The following is a 10,260-nucleotide window of genomic DNA, read 5'->3' as shown; positions in this document are numbered from 1 at the left end:
CCCGTGCATCCATTATCGCTGTAATTACCGCGCACGCACAAATTGCACTGTATTAATCACTATAGGATACTAATTGCTGTGCCCACCCCCCCAGCCCCCTCTCCGCACCCCTGCCCAGGTCCCTGCTGATTCCATCCCTCCCGTTTGCCGTGGGGATGCGAGAGGTTCTGGAAGGGCTCCCCAAACACCAGTAACGAGCCCACCGTGGGCTGCTGCTCCCCGAGAAATCCCTGTCCCTCCCTCCGGGGAGCCGGGGGCCGGAGCCGTTTGTTCTAATGAGGCTCTTTTGTGTGCTGCTCCCCTGGTTCGGGGGCCGTAATTGTGGCAACAGATGCTGGGGGAGAGAAGTTGCAGTCCGGGAGTTCTCATCCTGCTCATTACAGCCTCCGTGAGCGGCCACTTGCACCCCAAAGCTGCTGTTTAATGAGCCTCGCTCAGCAGCGAGCATCAATTAATCCTCAAGCACCTCGGCTCGGGCTTGATAAATGCAAAGCCAGTGAGTTAAAGGAAAAATTAGTGAAGAGCAAACCCTCCCGAAATCCCCCTCCACAGGGCAGCCGCAGCAATCCCGGGCTGGGATCCAGGTGGATCCACGTTATCCGTGTATCCCACAGCCCATTCCCTGTCCCTGCCGTGTTTGGGGGGTTTATCCTTCAAACACACTGCGAGGAGGAGCTGAAAACCTCCCCGTCTGGAAACGGGAACCTGTGTAAATGTGCTCAGGAGCGAGAGGAGCAGCTGCGATCTGCCGAGGGAAGCGGAAAATTGGAGGGATTGTTGAATAAACACGCACAGGGCACACGGAGCGGGGCACACGCGTGGGCAGGGGCCCCTCCGGCCCTCGCAGGGCTGGAGCAGCGTTTGCCTGCGCTGGAAGGAGAGGATTTGCAGTGCCTCGCTTCTCAAATCCCCTCTGCCAAAGGTCGCTTTCATCCCCGGAGCAGTGAAAGGCAATTGAGGGGGACGTGAGCTGAGCTTTGAGCTGCAGGGGAGGTCACAAAGCACTTGAAAGTCTCCTTCCCTTCTAGGTCAGAGCTTTGCAGACAGGTCAGGGATCCACCTGCCTGTTTAACCCCTTTTTGAAGTGAGGAGCCCTCGTTTCCAGGGCTCAGCAGAGGTGGGAAAGCTCAGTGCACTTCAGAGCATGGCAGGAGCCCCACAGCTGCGGTTTGCAGCGGATTTTTCTGCTCCAGACTCATCCTGCAGCTGAACTGAGTTCACCGAAGGTGCCACAGCTCTCAGGGGTGGCTGTGGCAGTGTGACCATGGGCAGGGTCCCTGCTGGAGGGCAGCAGCTTCAAAGCTGAGGTGAAGCTTTGACAGCCACACACCTGCGAGCAGAGCGGGGCTGGCAGCTGCCAGACATTCCCAGAGGTGCTCCAGGGATCTTCTGGCATTCTTCACCCACCAGGCCTGAATGCATTTCCTGCTGTGGGTTATAAGAACTCGCTCTTACACTCTAATTTAATGAGGTGCCTTGAATGTGGATTTAATCACAGCATTAAGGTAACGGTCACTGCATTCGAACTGCAGAGTGCAAACATCTTTCCTGAGCAGACAGCTCTGCTGCATCCTTATTAATCCAAAAATCATCTCCATATTAATCACTCCACAGATTATTACTCTACCCATATCCATTACCAAGCTGCTAATCCTCCAGCTCTGCACTGGCTCCCCACCAGCAGCTCCTCCATGGATGGAGGGAGGGAATTCTGCCTCCTTCCAGAGGAGCAACCTTGGGATCTCCCCGCAGAGCTCCCCCGGGCACAGCTCCCGTCAAAAGACACTCGGTTCATTAGTGGCTGTGTGTAAATGAGCTGTTTGTTTGTGACCTGCAATTAGCGCTGAGACCACTGCAGGAGCGTTCCCTGCAGCCTCACCCTGCCGGGACACACCGAGCTCCAGCAGCTCCTGCTGCCACCGGGAAACTGGGGATACTGGGAATTCCAGCCAGGGGAATACTGGGAATTACAGGCATGGGAATACTGGGAATTCCAACCATGGGGATACGGGGAATTACAGCCATGGGAATACAGGGAATTATTACAGCCATGGGAATACTGGGAATTCCAACCATGGGAATACTGGGAATTCCAGCCATGGGAATACTGGGAATTTCAGCCATGGGAATACTGGGAATTATTCCAGCCACGGGAATACAGGGAATTCCAGCATCTCCAGAAGGTGATTGGCCTTCTAGAAACACTGATCTCCTTTATTCACCTGCAGCAGGTGAGGTGAAATCCATCCTTCAGCATGGCAAGGGCTGCTGGCCAGGGAGGTCATTCCTCATCCCAATCCTTCTGGAAACATCCACCCATCCTCCTGCTCCGACCCGTGCAGGCAAACAGGCTGGACCACGCACACAGCGAGCCTCGGAGTTTTCCAGTCCTCCCAGGGTGGATTGGAGCATTTCTGCTCCTTGATCTGTTAGTTTGGTGTGTTTGTTCCCTGTGACTTGCCTTGTCCCTCCCAGGAAGGGAGCTGGCAGCGCTGACCCGGCCTTGTCAGAGGCTCAAATGTTATTTCAGCACATACAAAATATGCATGAGGTCCATGACCCAGGCCATAAACCCCTGTACAGCCCGAGGCGATGCCTTTGTGGGGAGCTCAGAGAAATCGCAGGTTCCCGCTGCAAAAATCAAATGAACGTCAAAAGAATCCTTCCAAAGGCGTTCAGGAGCACCTCTCCCCCTGAGATCATCCCCACACTTCCCTTTGTCAGGGCTGAATGCTGCAAAAAAAGAGGAACTTTTAAGCATTCCCATCTTCTCCTCAAAGCTCAGCCTAATTGAGTGCGAACAAAAGAGAAAACGCTTTCTCCTCTGCAGGCAGGCGGCAGCTGGAGCGGAATGACAATTCCATCCATGGGAGACAGCCAGCCCCGGTGTGGAACAGCAACCTCGGCAGCCCTGGGCTCACCCTGCAGCTCTGCCACCCAGCAGCACCTCAGCACCAGGGGTTTGTGTGTCCAGAGCAGCCCTGGCCATGCCCTGTCACCTCAACACGAGGGGTTTGTGTGTCCAGAGCAGCCCTGGCCATGCCCTGTCACCTCAGCACAAGGGGTTTGTGCGTCCAGAGCAGCCCTGGCCATGTCCTGTCACCTCAGCACCAGGGGTTTGTGTGTCCAGAGCAGCCCTGGCCATGTCCTGGCCATGTCCTGGTGGTCCTGGCCATGTCCTGCCACCTCAGCACGAGGGGTTTGTGTGTCCAGAGCAGCCCTGGCCATGTCCTGGACAGCCACTGTCACCTCAGCACGAGGTGTTTTTGTCCAGAGCCAGCTCTGGCAGCCCTGCCCAGCATCCCAGGGAGTCCCAGCCATCTCCCACCGCTCCAACGTGAGGGGTCTGTGTGTCCAGCCCTGCACCCAGCAGGATGACGGGATGGATGTTCCTGCAGTGCTGAGGCTCTCAAAATGGAATTCAATCTCCCAACACCCTGGCCCAGGTGCCCAGAGCAGCTGGGGCTGCCCCTGCATCCCTGGCAGTGCCCAAGGCCAGGCTGGATGGGGCTGGAGCAGCCTGGGATGGGGGAAGGGGTCCCTGCCATGGCAGGGGTGGATTTTGAGATCATTTGAGATCATTTGAGATCATTTGAGATCATTTGAGATCATTTGAGATCATTTCCAACCCAGCTCATCCTCTACCATTATTCCTGGGGCTCAGCCCACAGCCAAGGCCGTTCCCAGGAGCAATAAAGGCGAGCAGGCATCATAAAACTCCAGTAATCAAATGTGAAAAGAACAGCCCAATTCATTAATAGCCAGACAAGCTGATAGAGACATTCTTAATTATCAAATATTAGCATGGAGTTCATTTTTACCTGAGTTGTTTAAGCCTGACCATCCTCCTTCCCTTTTCCTACACATGTTGCCCCAGGGCAGCATCGAACATTTGTAATTAGATTCCTTCACTGGAGTTAATTATGAAGTGACAATAAAGCCTGAGTCGTTCCCATTTTCCTAAGTATTATTTGGGAGTAAAAATAAACCCTTTGTTTTGGCATCGATATTTGTAATTTTAAGTTTAACATGGACCTCGGGGTGTACTCTTGATCCAAACAGATACAGACATGTTCATGTTGGATTATGCTGTACATCTATTTTATATGGTGTTTTTATACTTTCACATTATTTTATATCCACTTGCCTGCACAGACCTGTCAATATTCTGGAGCACAGACAAGATTTCTCTTTGGGATGATCTCTAAATTAATTAATGACTTCTCATCACGTTCAGACTGGGACAACACCGATATTTTGCAGGTTCCAGGCTGACCTGGCACCCGGGGTAATGTGTTCTATGTTTTATTATTATTACTTTTAAATTCTAATTAAATTATCATTTTTATAACCCCAGCAGGCGAGGGGTCCCAAATGTCCCCTGGAAAGAGTCTGGAGTTGAGAGGAGGGGATTTAATGTAGGTTTTAGTGAACTGCTCCATTTTAAGCAGTGAAGTGTCCAATAACACAGAATTAAATTTCCATTACAAATGAATTGGCCACTTAAATATTTGCAGACCCTGCATAAATAAAAAGCAGGAGATTTTTGTGGCCATTATTGCCAGTCTGAGATCACTGTCTGATTCCATACAATTCTATGTCACCCTCCAGCTAAGCACTCGCAGAAGGGAAAAGATGCTGAAATTTAAACAGATCAAAATTAATGCCACGACTGGATTTGATAATTGGAAGTGTCACCTCCATTAGCTCACCCTGATAACCAGGCTGGAAAAGCCAGCACCAGGACGTCCAAAATCTGCTGCACAATCTGCAGAGTGACAGTGATTAAACAACAGGACCATCCCACACGTTCAGGAGTGAAATCAAAGCTGGCCAAGGGGATGCAGGGGGTGGCAGGGACAAAGTGGGCAATGAGGGGAAACCCCAGAGTGTTTTGCTGCTGTTTCAGTGCTGGGACCCCCAAACTTCCCATGGAAGATCCAAACCTGCTCTTCTCCTGACTCTTTCCATGCTGTGTCTGTGGCCCTTCACTCCTCTGCGCTGGGTGTGGGGATGATGAAGGGATCCAAGCCATCTGCATTTTATATAACCTTTATTAAGCATCACTTGACCTTGTCAGTGCCAATAAAGGCCTGTGAAGTGCATGCCAGATAAAATGTAATTTTTAATTGAGTATCCTTATTACATCTATTAACAAGGTGCAGATGAATACAAATGACCCCACGGTCGATGCTGTCGATTCATGTCGGAATTTCTTTCTCCTTTGCTGAGCTGAAGGAGTCAATAACCTCCCAAAGGGGAGTGGAGATTTTCCTGGCAGCTGCTGTCCTGCCTCCAGGGTCTGTCCTACAGCGCAGTGGCCGTGAGTAAACCAGTATAGGAACAGCATCTCTAAAGGTAAAACACTTCCAGAAAAGCTCTGGAAACCGTGGTTTAATTCCTGTTTAATTATTTAAATTTAGTCTTACCCAAGGTGCAGGTGAAAAACAAGAGTCTGAATTATTCCCTAATTCACAAATCATGTGAAAGCTCCACTCCACGTTGGGTGGTCACGGCACTGGAATGGCTCCAGGCTCCCAGCCCAGAGCCCGTGGGATCCGTCTGGGGAGGTTAAAATCTGCTGGTTTCAAGTGGGAGACAGCAGGACGTGGCCAAACCACCCCCCTGAGGTCTGTGTCAAGCTTTGGTCTCAGTTTGAGAGAAATAAGCTGGAATGACCTGCCTGAGGAGCAGAGTGCTGCTCTGACTTGATGGATTTGCATTCCCTTCAAACAGGAGCAGCTTCCCATCTCCCCATTAGCCCTACACTAAAACCAGGGAATTCAGTCAAATGTCCATAAAAAACACATCCCAGGGCAGCACTGAACTCCCTGCTGTGACCCACAGCATGCCTTCCCCTTCTGGAGTAGATTTATCCTTTTTAGTACCTAATTTGGAGAGGGGAAAAAAAAAACCCAAACCCTCAAGATCCCCCAGAAAAAGCAGTGAGACCTCTTGTTCCGCATCCACATGTTTCTTCTTTAATGCTTCCTTAAGGGTCTCCATTTTTCTGTCACTTATCATCATCCAGAGTAATTTTGGGCTGTTAGAGAAAGTTCATTGCTGTAATTGCGACCATATTGGTCATTAAAGTTGACAGACAGCTGCTGGAAAAGTCGCTCGCTGGTTCCTGCGACTCAGCAGATGCCTCTCAGCGTTTGCTGAGACGCTGCCTTGGATTTATGAAATGGAAACAAAAGTGTTTCACCTCAAGGACTGAGCACTTCAGAGAGGAGGAAACATGAACTCACCCAGGTCTTTTATTTACAAACAGGGTTTGCTGCTCCTGCTCCAGCTAGAGTGGAGATAACTGGGATTTCATGCAGTGCCTAAAGCTGCTCCTGCCTGTGAGTGTTGGGGATCCCACCCCAGTTTCACCATGCAGGGGTTATTTCCAGATATCCCATCCCTGGAAGTGCCCAAGGACAGGTTGGGCAGGTTTGGAGGAACCTGGGACAGAGAAAGGTGTCCCTGCCCACGGCAGGGGGTGGAATGGGATGAGCTTAAAGGTCCCTTCAAACCCAAAGCAGTCTGGGATTTCCACTCACCCATTTTTGCTGCTGGGATTCAGTAAATAAATATTCCTCACATGGCATAAATAAATGCCACACAGCACATACTGGAAAATAAAGGAGCCACTCAGGAGGGCTTTTTTAACCAGTAAACTTTATTTATATATAACAACAGTACAAAGTGAGTCCTTGGCTTGCAAAATAGGAGTGTTTCATATTTACAATAGGTACACAATAATATATTAGAATAATAACAAAACCCCCTTTTATTTCCTTGGAACATTTTTAAATACTTAAACTTTCTTACATTTGTTTTTCTTTTCCACAACACTTGTAAAAACAACAAAAAACAGACAATCATCTTAAAAAAAAAATATAATACAGAACTCCAGTGTGTCAAGTATATCGGGGAGGGGAGGAGCCAGAGAACGATACGGTGGGATGGGCACAGATACAAATCAATTCCTGTTCCTGCCAATACACAAATCCCCTAAAACTGGTGGGCGTTGGTCTGTAAAGGAGAAGGGGAAGAAGAAATCAGAATCTGTTCCATGGCTGACACCTCTACATTCTGTGATGTTTTTGGGGGGACTCCAGAAGTTTTAGTACCTGTACATTCCCTTCCCTTGCTGCTTCTCCTCACGGCCCCCAGCAAAAACTCAGCAGTAAGAGAAGGACATTTTTACTGCATCTTCTGAAGCCGTGAAACAACGTGGCAAAATCAGCTCTTTTCCCTCCCCACGGCTCCTCTTGCACCTTTGTGTGCCCTCCTCGGGATGGAAACGCCGGCTGGAGAAGCTGTTGCATAAACTCCCGAGCTTATTTGAAAGAGAGGTATTAAAAATCCCAGAGGAAAGGCCATACAGGAGATCCCGTGTTTGATTTGGCAGCCTCGGGAGGCCCGGGCAGTTTGGGATATTTGGGATATTTGGGATATTGTCCGTGCAATTGGATGGACCCTGCGGGTCTTCGGAGCGCGTTCCTCAGCGCTGCAGAAAGGTCAGTTTTTTCAGGATTATATTCCACAGTTACAGAGGAAGGGGAGGGATGGGAAACACGGGGACAAAGTGGGGTCTGAAAGAACAACACAGAGACACTGCCATGCTCTCAGCACGGCCGCAACAGCTGCGGGCGCCACCTCAGCACGGCGGGCACATAGCTGGGAGGGACTGGAGTGGCTTTCCCAGCACGGGGCAATCGAGCTCTGCCACCCCACACTGCCCCACCCCTCCACCTCCCCACCCAGCACGGTGCCAGCACCCAGCAGAGCACCCCGGGGTGCAGGGCACACACCACAGACCCCCAGCTTTCTTCCAGCAGCCAGGAAGGCACCAGGCACCACCCTCAGCTGTTACATGGCCTGCCCAGAACAGGAGCAGCACCCGAATTTGGGGATTTTCAGGGTGAAGAGGCTTTGCACAAAGCCTTTCAGACAGCCAGAACTGCTCCAAAGGCTCCCATCCTCTTCCCCTGCAAAGCTGAACTGACCAAACTGCACTGAAATGGCACATTTGGGGTTGCTCAGCCCAGCGGATCCCCAGCGGCGCCCTCGCGGCGCACACGGGCACCTCTTACTCAAATTGTTCCACACCGAGTGTCTCATCAATAAAACCAAACCATCCTGCCCATGCAGGTGGCCTCAGAGCTGTCCCCAGTGCTTTGCCCTCAGCCTCTGGCACCCTGGTCTCTGGTTTGGGTCCAGGCTGGGTGTTTTTACAGAGGATGGGGCTGTGCTCCGAGCTCTTCCTCGCACACAACTCTGTACAATGTCAGGGCTCCCTGCACTATTGTCCTGCAATTCCTGGGACAAACGTGGCTCTGGAATAGGATGGCTGAAGCTCTGTGGCATTTTAATGCATCTTTGATGTCAGTTATTTACCCTCCTCGGAAGATTTTTTCTTCTCTCCAGGGCACAGTCACACGTGAGCTCTCCCTGATGGCCCAACTTATTCAAGTCAGTCTATTTTAATTTCATTTAGTTTGGGGAGCTGAGTCCCTGTGACAGGTGAGCTCTGACAGCGCAGGAAACTGGATGGAGAACAGCCAGTGACAGGAGAACGTGGCTGGGCTGCTGCCAGGGAAGGGGCTTGAGGCTCTGGAGCAGCACAGGGACCGTGCCGGGAGCTGCTCTGCCCTGTGCCAACCTGGCTTTCCCCATCCCTGCTGGCTCCTGGGCACCTGTGGGGATGAATCCTTGCTTGGAGGCTGTGCCCAGTGGAGCAGGGGATGCTCTGACCCTTTTTCCACGCAGACCTAAACACTAAGACCCCCACAAGGAGCTCAGAGCCAGCGGCGTGCGGAATGCAACTCCAGAGCCTTAAACCCTCTCGCCTTTGCCCTCCACGTGCCCACCCAAACTCTTTCCTACATTGGGACATTTTTTGTGGAGTCAGTGGAAGGCAGGAGGGAACACCGATGTGGGGAGAGCCACCAGGATTTTAAGACAGAGTGTGGAAGGCACTGCTGTGATGAAGGTCTCTGCTGGCACCGCCCCAGCACGTCACAGCCCCGAGCCCTGCAGGGAGGCACCGCTGTCCCCACCGCCATCCTTCAGGGGAAAACCTGAAATTCCACACCTGGAATGCTGCTGGGATGCAGCGAGGCCATGGCAGCAGTTTTGTTTCTCAGTGCTGTCCCCACGGTGGGTTCTCACTCAGCTGCAGACAGGATATCCAGGGTTTCCATGGATATCCATGCTGGATTTCACAGGGTTTCCAGCGCTTTGGCTGTGCTGATCCTTCCTGCCTCCCTTTAAATCCATCCTTTATGGCAAAGCGTGGACCACTCACCGTCCACACCCTCCAAGCTTCGGTGGCTGCAGCTCCTCAGCGGGGCTGATGCGGGGCCGGCCTTGCCTGCGAGCTCCACTCTCATATGTGGGGTTTTAATAAAGGCTTTCAAGGTGGAGAAGCGTTTGATTAGCACCTCGCTCCCCCTCGGAGTGGGTGCTTTGATAGCTCATGAGCAGAAGATTAAACGGAATTATTCAAGCGGTGACACCAGGCAGAGAGATTCCGGAAAGTGACGTCTCCCACTTTGATGTCGGAATACCTGAAACGGAGTGAACTGGAGACTCCAAACACCGAGCGGCCTTGCAGGAGGAAGAGGGCAATGAGAGGGACGTGAAATCGTTTCATCTAAGGCAAGTGCCCCCTCCTGACCAAACCTCGAGTCCAGCTTGCAGTGAGTGCAAAGAAAATGCCATTTTGAGATCTGAAGCTTCCTCTTCCCACAGGAGGAATGGAAATGTCGGATGCAAACAGGGCAAGAGATTCCCAGCACTTTGCCCCGGGGGGATATGTTGCTTCAATCCATATAATTGCCTGTAAAGATCCATAATTAATGTCAACCACCATGAGAAGATACTTGGCAATGTATTTCTAGGCCACCCCTCTGGCCAGGACTGTGCTGCTCCCTCTGCCATCCTCCTAAAGCTTTTCCAGATGATGGAAGAGGTGTTTTTGCTGTTTCCTTCGGAATTCAGTCAGAAGTGTAAGAACTAACCGGTTTGAAAAGTGCTCCTGCTGCTTCCCCTTTTTTCTCTCTGCTCAAATCATCTCACAGCACAGAAGATCAACTCAGTTGTCCCCTTGTCTCCTTAATGTTCTCCTAGAGAATCCAGGGGGTGCATGGGGACCTCCACTTCTGCTGAGAAAATACAGGGGAGTGGGGAATGACAAAATCTCGGCTTGGGGCTGCTCCTGGCCAGAGGGGAGAGAGCAGGAGGAGGAAAGCAGGATTAAAAGGG

Source organism: Cyanistes caeruleus, chromosome 24, assembly GCF_971803275.1.
Source record: "Cyanistes caeruleus chromosome 24, bCyaCae1.hap1.1, whole genome shotgun sequence".
NCBI classification, from domain to species: domain Eukaryota; kingdom Metazoa; phylum Chordata; class Aves; order Passeriformes; family Paridae; genus Cyanistes; species Cyanistes caeruleus.
This window is presented reverse-complemented; position numbering follows the sequence as displayed.